Source organism: Nannobrachium achirus, assembly GCF_963921795.1.
Source record: "Nannobrachium achirus genome assembly, chromosome: 19".
Classification (NCBI taxonomy): Eukaryota; Metazoa; Chordata; class Actinopteri; order Myctophiformes; family Myctophidae; genus Nannobrachium; species Nannobrachium achirus.
Window position 1 is genome coordinate 14,978,580 of NC_137826.1, and position 13,915 is coordinate 14,992,494.

Genomic DNA, 13,915 nt, shown 5'->3' on the forward strand with positions numbered 1-13,915 from the left:
GGGGTCTCTCTCACTGCCAAATCAGTTTGGGGGTCCTTGACATGAACACATTTTGAGGGTCTAATATGCATAACAAAGGTCCTTGACATTAAAAAGGTTTGATTGATTGATTGATTGAATACTTTATTAGAAGTTAAAAGTTAGCATTGCCATTGGCTTGTTTGCATTGGGGTCCTTTTTTTTACTCAATTCAGTGAGAATCAGTGGGACCAGACCAGGCCCGGCGCTACGGGGGGTCTGTCTGGGCCTGGGGGCATTGCACCCTCAGTTGCAAGTTGTGCCCCCTCAGATTATATTCTATGTAAAGTCAAGAAAATATCAAAAACAACACAAATATTGGCTGAATATTATTATTGACATAGAGATTACAATAACAGTATTGAAACACAGTTTAATCCGCAATTTAAAATCACCTAAAGGTATTATAGATAATAAAAAGAATGTTCATTATTACTACTACCTACTAGCCTATATAAAAAATATGTGCCCCCTCACAATTTTCAAAAGCCCCCTTAGTCATTTCATCCTGCAGCTGAGCTTGGACCAGACTGTGAGATCCTCAATGCTTAAAGCCTATTCGGGTCCATATGGTTCCACCATCACTCAGACCCCTATAAGGGTCCATTTGGTCCCCGGAGCCGACGTTGAGCACCACCAGTGAAGTAAACCACGTGTTATTCATATTTAAATGTAATTACATACCATTAAACACATCTCAGCTGTAATCTCGCGCTCCGCCATTGGTCGACACGTCCCTGATGACAGGAGAACCGGCTTCCAATTGGCGCCGGGCTTGTGTCAATCACGGCGGGTCGAGAGATAAAGCCTAGCTCTGGTCCATAACGTCGCTGTGTCACGGATGAACCCTTGCGCTCACAGGAAAGGCAGCGCACCCTCTCGTCTGTAGTAAAAATAAATAATACATTTTCGCTAGTCACCAAAACAAAGGCGGCTTTAGGGAGATGAAAGCCTAATTTCCTTAGTGGAAACACTCTGAGCCCCCCACCGAACGTCTAAAATACACTTTTTAACCAAAAAAGAGAATATTTTCACCGGAAGGCAAAATCTGGTCAATGGAATTTTCTATTGACAAGATCAGTAGAGGGCGCTGTGGAGTAGCTAAAATTCCAGTGAAATATTTTCTTTTCTGGGCAAAAAGTGTATTTTAGACGTGAGGTGGGGGGCTCCGAGTGTTCCCACTAAGGAACGCAGTCTTTCAACATCACACAACTGGGTGAGTAGCGAAAGTGTATTTTGTACTGAGGAATACAGAGTAGACGAGAGGTTGAGCAGCCTGGGCTACCGCGGCTGCGAGCGCAATGGCTCACCGGTGACATAGCGTTGAGGAGAACTCCTTCTTCTAACGCTGTGGACCAGAGCTAGCTAAAGCCCTAATTTATGCTCTGTCGAGAGCAGCAGACCGCGACGCCTTGTGAGCTTGTAGGTCTGCTACTCTTGACGCGCGACACCGTCGTGCAACGAATGTGTGAGCCGGGCTCAAAGCAGCCTGGTCTGTGACTGGTGGCGTTGCTAAGGTGAGTTCAAACTGCTGGGTGCTGATGCTGTCACTTCTCATGGCTGCTGCTGCCGCTGCACCTGCACGTATACTTTAAAGTGAACCAAACAATGTGTCGCCGTGGTGATGCTGCTGCTCCCGCTGCGGCCAGGCGGACACCAGCGCTGTTTCTATCAGAGGAGGAGGAAAACACTGTGAAATAAACAGATGGAGGCGTTTGAGAGCCATGCGTTTTCACCCACAGTTGGCAGGCAGGTATTCTCCTACTACAGCAGGCGTCGTTCTCGGAAAGCAAGCATCATTCCATCTGCTCCATTCTTCTACCGCGTTCTAGCATCATAATAGCTGCAGCTAAAATCTAAACCATATGGTTTGGTTTGTTTTTTTCTTCTTCTTCTTTTGCGCACCAAAGTAAGATGGATGTTTTGTTCCATGGACTGCCACCGCCTGCCTCGTAGATAAAAACACATATAAGTCAAAGCACCACCAAGAGTTACCAAGACAGACAGAAACTCATCTGAGAGACGGCTGGTTTAATAGCAACTGTATGTATCATCATCATGCTCACAAACGGTGTCTAAAAGATCACACGAACAGCCAAAGACAAAGGGACAATTTTGGTTGTTGTTGACAACTGCTTCTGTTTCTGGCCAACTTTGATTTCGAGGGAGCCTGGAGGTGGGTTCGAATCCCGCCGCACCTGCTGTGTGTGAGGTGAGGTGTCCAGTATCATCCACTCTACTGTAACTTGCAGGGTCGTTTTACAGTACTTTCGCATGATGAGACTGACTGGTAATCAACTTCACGTGGAGTTTTAACTCCAATAGGCCCTGGCACTGTGCCCGACTAATTATAATCCCCCAGATATCATCATCCATGGAGAGGATCAACGACCCAGGGCTGCAGCCGGTGGTGGCATCATCATAACTCTACCTGTCATCAACACACACACACCTTCATGTGCTGTACGGAGCAGCGAACCATCTGCAACCTACTTCTGTTGCTATATCCTACAACACTATGACGACTTTAATCATGGGCTACGTCACTCGCTGGGTTACAGCTTCCGTCAGTTCGTTCGTTTATCTGTGAGGAAAAAAGGGCTTTTCAGGAACAGCAATGAATTTCTCACGACGGGGAATTATGGCCAGACAACAACAACAACAACAACAACAACAACAGCACAGGATTGCACGGCTGAACTGAACCACGCACGCAGCAGTAATGCGCACAAGCCCGGCGTGCACTGCACATTGTCCAGTACAGTTGTTGTCCACAGCGAAAGTTCGGACCTCGCCTCCTCCTCCTCCTCCCTGTCAGCCAACGAGCACGGACCTGTCTCTGTTGTGCTGTAGAACTTGTGTTTTGTTTTATATACATGTATTTTTTATGATCGAATCACCTCGAAAAGGCTGTCTGTCACAGTTCACTTTTTGAACATGCTCTGAAGAACTGGACTGTCTGGAAGCCTTAATCTTTGATTTAGTGTGCACGTGTCAATCATGCCAGTTAGAAAGAAAGGTGAGTTCATGCTGTAGTAGCAACTACAGGTAAGAATGTATGCCCAACTTTACAGACCAAATGGATACATTAATGTTATTATGTTATCATTATTATTGTTTACCCGACTGGTCTGTAACAGAACATCTAATGTGGCTGTGCTAGCCTGCACATAATGTCTGCATTTGCATCACTACTTTTTGCAAGCAATAATAATACAGTGATAGGCAATTAGCCATTCCGTATTCATTGTATTTAGACTTTATCAAGATGACCTTAAATGTTTCTTCAAAAGTTTTAAAAGTCTGCCTGATATTTTTAATTAATTATTTAAAGCAGGGGTCTTCAACAGGGGGTCCGGGACCCCTAGGGGGTCCTCAGAGTTACTACAGGGGGTCCTCCAAAATCTGATAGAAACCTTTTTTACTCCTTTTCTATATTAACCACTTGAACCCTAGTGGCCATATTCTGAGAACTTTAAACAAAAATAGCAGATCTACAAGCTCACAAGGCCTTGCACTTGCGAGGCATTGTGAGCTTGTAGATCGTCTATTTTTGGTTTCGTGTAGGGGGGGGGGGGGGGGGGGGGAGAGCAGACTAAGTACAGAGTGATAGGGCAAGTTTTTAAGTATTGACAGTTCAAGTGGTTAAATATCTGAAAACACAAATTTACATGAACCCAAAATACACTGATGATTTTGCTGTCAAACGATGAAACTATATTGTATCCATGGGTTGTGGGGGCTCCCTGCTTCATCTCTCTCTCAACTAAGGGGTCTTTGGCCTGAAAACGTTGAAGACCCCTGATTTAAAGCGTACATTTCAAAATAAATGAAGTTTTATCCCAAAAATGCCCCTGGAAGGTTCATGTGAACCTGAACTAGAGTCACACTGACTGACTGTAGCAATTGACTCCAAGAATTGCTCCATTCAGAAAATGGCTGGGGTGTCACCTAGTTTGTAAAATTGTGTTGTGTTTTAGTGGGAGGGTTAGTATTACTATGAATAAATAATCTGATAAATATTATTACTACAACATAATGCCTGGAAATAAAAACATCAAAAGAGAAAGTCCAGTCTCCCAAGGGTTTTTATCGACCCAGACAGGAAAGTTGAGAGGGAGACGGCAAAAGGGAAGCACTGCACCTCTCTGTGATTACTGCTATAATTGGTAATTTTCAGACTGACATTTAGGTCTTATTGTATTGGTTTTGACAAAGGCAGCCTTTACGTCTGCACCAGCCGTCGTCCTGGAGTAAACTGTGTGTTTTCCTTTTTTCCTGGCAGATTTTGAGCTTTACCCCTATGTGGTGTGCTGTGCTGCTGTGACAGTGAATTTCTTACCTCTGACATAATCACCTAAAGTAGTGGCACTGCCAAATTGATGCAGCAAACTAATCCCGCTTTAATGTCTGTTGAGAACTCTAAAAATAACATGCAAGCTTTATTTGCTACTTTGTCACTAATGTATTCTTGTACTGAGTCTGAACTGAACTCCACAAAAGCCACATCAGCTGCAGAATTATGTAACAGATAATTAAATCATCAGTTATCTTTAGAGAGATGCAGAAATGTTCAAGTCATCCAGAAAGGCAGAGGCTAAATGTGTTGTAATCTACCTTCCCCTTGTAGACACAGCGCGGGCCTTGGGCCTTCTGGAGGAGTACTGCTCTAAACTGAGGAAGCCTGAGGAGCAACAGCTAAGAACTGCCATTGAGGGAGTGATGGTGATCTTCAAAAGTAACCTGTTTGAAGCACTTCTTGGTAAGTCAACAGTGCTGCTTATACCACACATTATCCATATATGGGTAACTGGTCCTATATACATCACTGGCCAGATGGCCAAGAATTGTCGCCCTGACAGCTCATCCTCACTGCACGCGATGCGACACGAGCGATGAAATCTCATTAAAATACAAGTGTTTCAATGAGGATGTCCTGACCTACCGCGAGCGACGTCGCGGCACATCGCGACGTTGTCCACCCCTCCTGTTTTAGCTCGCAGAGTCTCTATTTGAGCGAGGTTTCGCGCCGATGTCCATAGAGGGAAATGGCCATGTCCCGCCCCCCAAACACTTTTTTTAATTAATTATTTATTTGATTGGTGCAGGCTACGTTGCAACGCAATGGCCAACGCTCCATATGCAGACAGTATTTCGCAGGACATCGCGCCGTGTCGCTCATTCGCGTGCAGTGCGGATGAGGTGTAAGGCGTCTTACTAGTTTTAATGTGTTTACAAGTTATTTGCACAGAAAGTGATAATTCAGGAAATACAATTATAATTCAGGAGTGAGATAGCACTACACTACACAGAGGCATTACTACCGTAGTCCTGGTTCTCCGAGTAGCATGAGTATCTCAAGAGCCGTTCACACAGGGAATGATAAATATGTAATTCAAATCTTTATAACTCAACTGGATGGCAAAGTCCACACCTCAACTATAGCAACAACGATAGTTATAACAACAACGACAGTGGTGCACGATATCACTGAGTTCACATTCGGAGCGATTTGTTGGAAACGCGCCTTTATAGGGCGTCACGTTCCAACTCACCACTCAGGTTCAATACATCACTCACGTTTAACATATTTGCAGAAAGTTATGGTTCATCAGTGTGGATGCCCACATCGTTCTTGTTATAGTTATCTTTATAGTTATCATTCTTGGTGTGGATAGCCCTTGACTATGGAAAAGCCTGACCTGAGCAGAAGCTTGAATTACACCAGTGCTGGCCTGCTGGGTGACTGGCATTAATGACGCGTGTGTCGGGGGGCGGGACGGAACAGACCCTCCTCCCAATATATTGGCCTGTCATTTGATTCAAACAAGCTTGCTTCTTCTCGCTTTTCCAGCAAGAAGGGTGGTCCAGTGAGACACATACTCACGCTACTCAGAGAACCAGGGTTATGCTCGGTTAGCTCTCTCTTCTTAGCATACATTCTTTAAATGAGTTTATTCTGGGAATATACTCATTTCCATATTGCTAGACAAGCATGCTCCAAAAGACAACTGTCCCATGTGGCTCTTCTTAACAAAGGAGCTCATTCCTAAGAGCCTGCAATGAGGACCAAATATGTCACCACAATGTTTCAATGCCAAGTGAACTGCCAGTAGCTCCAGGCAATCTATATGGGTTGAGTGTAAATGAGGTCCTCACACCCCATTCACTGTCCTGCCCTCGTGAGTGCTCCCCAGTGCATAAGAGAGAGAGGCTTCCCTGGCTATAGGACAATGCCTATTGTCGTGCCTTGTATTTAAAAAAAAAAAACATTTTTTTTCTACTGGCATAATGTTGCAGAGCACTCTGACTCAACATTGTCCGTAATGGCATGCGTCCAAATTCCTGGGAAGCCACCCAGTGTTGGACCTCTTAATTCACAGGGTTTTCAAAAGAACAATCACTAGGGCCAATGCCATCAGGCCCAGATATCTCTCATTGTTTAAGGGTAATGGTGTTGCAATGCTAGGCTTGCCCGCTACGCTTTGACTCTCAGGCTTTAGCTAGGACAGGATTAAAGTCAGTCCTATATGTTCTGCCGGAGTCAACCCACTCTTTTTCCACATGTATTTGAGACTTGATCAAATGCTCTATAAGAATTCTTGTTTGGTCCAATGCTTCCTGAAAGGAAGTCACTGCTATTAACCAGTCGATGTACGTCGCAGATTTGTGGCCAGTTGTGTGCATGGGAACGTTGAGAACAGGTTGCATTGGTTTTATCACCAGTGAATCAATCGGAAATTGTCACCCCAGAGAGATAAGCAGCTCTTTCTGGTGGTTTCAGTGGAGAGAGCAGCGGTATGCTGCTCTTGTGACTTAAGAACGCAACCCATGTAATTCTTTACTGCACACATAGAAAGTTTGCAAACAGGGTGTGTTCGGTTCATTAACCCTGAAAGAGCAGGGGCTCTATCTGCATTGTTATGGGAGAAAGACATTTGTTTATGTTTTCCAACTTTTTGAGTTTCTTATTTTTGAACTGTGCCCTTGGCAATATGCCTGGATGCAACAGTGGGGATATATTTATTACAGAGTGACTGTATGAGGTGCTTGAGACAAAACCGGGGTCCCGTGGGGGGACCATTGAACCAGAACATTGCCCCCTTTCCTCTTCAGGGGCACAGGGATGCCGACCTGGACTCTGGAACACTGAAATAACAGGCTCTCTGTTATGATCGAAGGTTATTTATCACCATATGGATAACATGGTTTGTGAGCAAAGGACAGCCGGTGACGCTTGCCTTGTTAGACACAGCTTCAAAGCCTGATCACCAGTTTTTCATGAATGTAGAGGAATTCCTCCTATTCCTTAGTTACTGTGGTTGAGCTAATGTGCTCACTCTTGGAGGACCTATTGGAAGTCCCAATGCTCCATGCCCCAACCTGTGGCTTGAACAGCCATCTTGCTATGGAAGCAGAGGACATTGTCCGAGAAAAAGACGCAAAACTCATCCCACAACAGGGGATCTGGTTTGAACATCATATCTTCTCCAGCTCTGCTTGATTTGTCATTCTCTGGGAAGAAAACAATATATATACTAACTTACCTCACAAATAGATGATGCCTACTTAACCTACACACTAGCTTAAGATTTGTTGGGACTTGCCTTGGAGTTAAAAGAAAAAGTATGCCTGCGGTGTGATTTTAACCTGTAATCTTGGGAACGTGGACCTAACGTCTTGAAATTGTGACCTACTGAGGTCGCTGTTAGAACATGGTTTATATTTGATTATTTTTGATTATTTGATTTGGATCTAAGGGCGGGTCTTCACAAAATAGCAGCCGATATCGCAGATTTTTCTTTTCTTTTTTTCTCAAATGATTTTTAGAGAAGTTTTTGTCAAAATGGATCATTACTATCCACAACTTTCCAACATCCCATCGTGCATTGCGCAGAAGATGCACGGAGCTTCCGGCACCGCAGCCGATTGTGATCTACAAGCTCACAACAGTTGCATCTGCGACGCGGCGTGAGCTTGTATGTCTGCTGTTTATCGGAAGTGTCCTACACATAATGCTCCAGTAAATGTTTGCGGAAACAGGTGGATACATATTATGCACATTGATGATAAATTAATGTTAATTATTCAGTGCAATACCTTTTATTTGAAATGCATAAAAATATAACATTTCAAGCTGCTTGAAATGTAAAACAGGGTAAACAATAAAAATTCCTGCCTAAAATCGACAGAGTTCACTACATTAATTATGAATATCAGAATCTTTGAGAGAGGGGGAGAAAGGTTCCTCTTCTCGAAAATATTGGAATCGGCCTTGAAAACTCCATATTAGACGACCTCTACTAAAAACACTGTATAAAATATTAAAGTGTCCTCCAGTTCAAAGGTGGTAAACTGGTGCACTCTGCCGATAACTACCCAGCGCAGTGTTTTCTCCAAGTTCTATGCCGGCACAAACAAAATATAGGGTCAGTCAGTGCAGAGATGTTTTTGCATGTTTGTACTATCTAAGCAGAGAGTTGATGTGGCACTGGGTGTACTATGTATGAAATATTCCTCTGACATTGTGTAAGTTTTTCCAAACATTTTTTCCCCCCGTGGACACTTGGACTCATGGATATCTTTTTGACGCATTCCAAAGCCAATAATTTGATGACCAGCAGTGGTTCCTTATGGAGACAAAAAGAGCCTGCTTAGTTCCCTATACAATAGACACAAATAGTCTCCTCAAAATATTGGCTTAGGAATGCGACAAAATAAAAAAAATATCCATGAATTCAAGTCTCCATGGGGTGAGTAATATGTCATCTGTCATATGTCAATTTCCCTTTGGGGACAATAAAGATTATTATTGGGGGTGAACTATTCCTTTAACTAATGCATTTGCGCCCATGGAACCCCTATCTATTCAAGCTTATCATCCTGAAACTAGAGGTCTAAGGGTGTAAAAGCCCCACTAGCATGGGAGAGACGAAGCAGGGATCCCCACGCATGCATACCGGTATATTGTGTATATATGTGTACACAGTATATGTATTGTATAAAATCATGTTGCATATCGTCGTTGTCGGGTGGAAACCTTGTATCTCCAAGTTTCAAATGTGTACGTTCTTTCACAAAGTAAAGCCCTGCTTCATCATACAAGACCGTAGATCAAAAGTAGTGAAAAACAGCAGATCTACAAGCACACAACGCCTCGCGGTGCGAGGCATTGTGTGCTTGTAGATCTGCTGTTTTCACTAGTTTAAATCATTTTTAAAATGATAAACGCAAAACGAACGGTTTTGGACAAACAAGGTTTTCACCCGACAACGACGATATTAAAACAATATTATCTATTGAGAAAGCCTTCCATGCAACATGATAAGAGGCTTTCAAAGATAGCATACCATATTTAGCAGATTGTCTCGTCTCAGTCTGTTGACTACTGAGAGATTTGAGAAATATTCCACAGATTTTTCTTTTAGGTTCTTATGGGATGCCTCCAAGTGAAGCGATGCTGCAGCTTTGATGGCTTCATAGATGCATTTGACAGCACTATCATCATTGTTGTGTAAATTTAAAATGTAAAAATGTAACTTGATCTTATCTTTTACATTATCTCTGCTAACAATACCTTGGTCAAATGAATTTGTTTTATGAAAGAAAGAAAGACCCCTGACTGTGGAGTTCAGTAGAAATAAAAACCAAGGCAAGAAACATATACGGTAATTATTTATAGATGTGCTATTATGTAAAAGCAATGAATGAACTTTACTTAATAGGATGTCTATAAAACAGTTTTAAGAAGTAATTATAAATGTTATATTAGTTTACTTTTCTAGAAGCCCCATTGGCAAATGCTTGATTGGTTTTAGATCTCTAGATTTCAGTAGTCACCTGCTAGAGCTGTCATCAAATGATTTCTTTTACAGTACTTTTGTAATATCTTATGGAAGCTAATGTTTTCCAGTGGATTTTATCGGAGGTGCTATATCTGATTAGAATTGAAGCTATTTTGCCATAATAACATTTTCTATTTTATTATGGCTCATTTGGGATTTTAATGAATAATAGAACCTTTTTAGCATTTTATGATGAGTTCTAGTGATAAGGAGTGGAGGATGATTACTGATGGCTTGCATTATAGACTTGTTATCTACAACACCAGGAGGGCCAAAGAGGGATTCCCCAGAGATTAGAGTCATTTTCATGGATGGATGCTTGATTTTCATTAATCAATGCTTGGCTGTATGATCGGCCACTAGTCGTGTGCAAGCATTGGTCCAGCACACAATTTTGAATGATGAACTGAGTTAACATTCAGAGACGTCTGACCAGTTCGTCCTGCCATCGTAGAAAAACAATAAAATCCAGCGATGCAATCAAACACAGTTACAACTCTGCTATGGAACAAATGCCTCCTGAAATAGATGTAATCATCTTACAAAGCATTAGGTGCTGTCTAATCTGGGCAGTGGCGTGTGTGCCCTAGCTAAAACCCATCAATGTGGAGTGGATTCTGGTTTGGATTAACCTAACCTCGGATCCCAGGGTTGCTTTCTCAGAAAGAGAATTCTGAAGCAAAAAGTGTGTCTATAATGTGGCGAGGCCATTGACAGTATGGGCAGGAGGGGGAGGGGCTCACCCTGGTGGGCACATAAGTAGGCCTGTCTGTCACAATTATTACATAATCACCTAATCACAATTATTTGAGATAATCACAATTACTTTTGGGTCATCATAATTTTTTCCATGTTGAAAAATGTTGATTTATTTTCAAATATTTAAAGAAACAATTTGAAATAGTTCCACAAGCTCTACAGCTTGTAGATTGGCTATTCCCAATATTATTTGTATGTTCCACTGTAAAACACAATTAAGTAATTAATCTCAATAAAATGTCATTATAGTGACAGGCCTACACATAAGTAGTGTCATGTAAAACACAACTACTCAGTGAAATAAACAAGGCAACAACAGCAAGTAACACTACGCCAACAGAAGTTGTAGTTTATATTTGTTGTAGATCAAAATATGTGTAGCCTACCACAATGCTTCCCTTCGATCCGTGGACCCCAGGTTGGGGTTCACTCAGCTAACCTATTTATGTTCATATTAAAGACGATTGCAGACGCTGTGTGTTCCTCTGACTTGATCTGTACTCTGCCTAGCTCTGACAGTTAAAACACACACACATCTCTAGACACACGCTCACAAGCCTCACATCTAGACTTTGTGCCCTGCGGGCGCACAACAGAGGTTTAAAGTCAGATTAAAATGCTTTCAATACCTTATTGTCAATATTTATCATGAACACAAAGGAAACCCCCTTCGGTGTTGTGCTAACCTCCTGTAATGTAATCCCATGCAGACGGATACAGGTCCAGTGGACAGGTAAACAATGTTGCCATCTCAATGTTAAATAGGTATTTGTTTCCAAAGTGTGAAAACACTATAAAAAGTATTAAAAGAAAAATAATAATAATAATAATAAAGCTTTATTTGTATAGCACCTTTCATGACATGAAATGCAGCTCAAAGTGCTTTACAGAGCAGAAAATGAAGCACAAGTGCTTAACAGAAAAAATAAAATACACATGAATACAATAAAGCAGAAAAATAAAAACATAAAACATTGAAGAACAATTTCAGAACAGCGTGGACGTCAATAGCATCAAAGAGATTAAATGATTCAGCTAAAAGCAAGAGTAAAGAAATAGGTCTTGAGCTGTGCTTTAAAGCTATCCACAGATGTGGGTTATACTGTTACATGCTTGGTATATCATTAGGGGATATACAGGTTTTATAGTAATGTGTAAGGTGGCCAGTGTTGTCAGAGGCGATTTGTATGCAAAAGGTGGAGTCTGTAGATGCAGTGTTGTGTCATTCTGTGGCGGTTTTGCCTATCCATGCTTACCCTGTGACTCCATCAGGGTCGCTCTCAATAAGTGGTAGGGATGAGTAAACTACTCCCTACTCTCTATTAGCAGCCTGTATCCTGTGGTCTAGAACAGGGGTTTTCAAACTTTTTTGATAACATTTTCATCCACGGCACCCCTGAATTACACTGTTACTTTTTAATATCTTACATCATATTGGGGAAATATCTGTTTCCATCAGAACTGACTGAAAATAACGTTATACTTAACCACTTGAACCCCAGCATGCCTATTCTGGGGGGAAGGTTCACCAAAAATAGTGACACGCTGTGAGCTTGTAGATCAGCTATTTTTGGTGAAGAGAGTTGTCGTAGATGGAAAAAGAACTCATCAAGTACAGTGCAAATCAGTTCTGTTTTACTAAGCATAGTGAAGTGATATTGATGTAGTGAAATTGATGAATTCCAAATATTATCAAATTATCTCGCGGCACCCATGGACTGGCATCACGGCACCCCAGGGTGCCCCGTCACCCACTTTGAAAACCCCTGGTCTACAACAGACAACAGAGTACATCCCATAGCCTGGGAGACAGTAACGGTGACAGACCCCATGGCCGGCGGCCGCACGTGCTCAGTAACTTCCAAACTCAGCAGAATTCACACAAAAAATATATATGAACTGCTTACGTTTGGGAAAAGTGAGAAATTGCGTTTGTGAGTTTCTTCACATGATCATATGCCTGTGTGCAGGTTCAGATTAATTGCTGAAACCACTTCTGTGGAGAAAAACTTGTCAGACTAGAATTATAGCATGATAGTAATTGATTTAATTTGGGAAGTGGGAAGTAGCAATTATTATTGAGGGCTGAGGATGTATCAAAAATAAAGGATTAAGATTATTATGTGATTACACTTCATACAGGTATACAATACAAGCAGCACAATGTTGGTGGGACATGTTCATAAAAAGATAATAACAAGATTGTAATCATAATAATCATAATCATAAAGTAATAATACTTGATGAGATGTTGGTAGATTCCACCAGTTCCTTCTTGTACAGTATGCAAGCTACATAGTCCACAGAAGTTGCAAATGCATCCACTTCACCTACAGTGACGATGGTAGTTACAACGGAGCAGTTTAACACCATGCCCAGAACACACGCACGCACGCACGCACGCACGCACGCACGCACGCACACACACACACACACACACACACACACACACAGGAGCAGTAGGAACTACTCCTAGGAAATTTGAGCCACAGTAGCTCTTGTGATGTGAATACTTTATTTTACGTTATTTATTTGTGGCACGAGAACGCATTGTAGGCTACCAATGTACAAATTATGCAGATGTGGCTCTGTCTCCAAGACAAATTTCTCCCTACAAATAAACGTGAACCTTGAACCTTGAATATATCTACATACAGTTAGATCTTCGGCACTCTAAACCAAGAATTAGATTTAGGTGATGGACAATCACTACAGTTGGAAAAGACCCCTTTAAGTTGACAAGCTCCATGACCTGGCCTTTAGTAGACATTTCTTGCAATTACACCATGTCAAAGATTACCAAGTGCTTTTGGTAAGCTTTAAGGGTTACATGTGTACTTAGTGGATTACAGGTCTTCTCAAAAGCTTTTGTCATATACGTACATGTAGATCTTCTGATGGTGCAATCACTAAGGCCACATAAAATAGTTTTCATCCATTTCCATCTGACAAGAAGCCTGAGTTATACTTGGTTGCGCAATGCGCATTGTGTCGCACAACTAAATCAGGCATAACTAGAACAAATCTTGGCACTCCCTTACCTTCATTCATATTTAATGAATCTCAGTTTTGAGATAAGCTGTGTAAACAAATAAAGGACCAAAATTCAACCAAAATAAGATATTTTCTCTCCAGTGTCAAAACATAGCTGTCCAGATGTGACAGGTCTCCTAACTAGTGACTCGTACACATAATGGCCTTAGAGATGTTTGTCCATTTGTTAAAAGGAGCAGAACAGGGACAGACTGTACCCTGTCTAGTGATCAAGCCAAGACAATAAAGAATGAAAATAT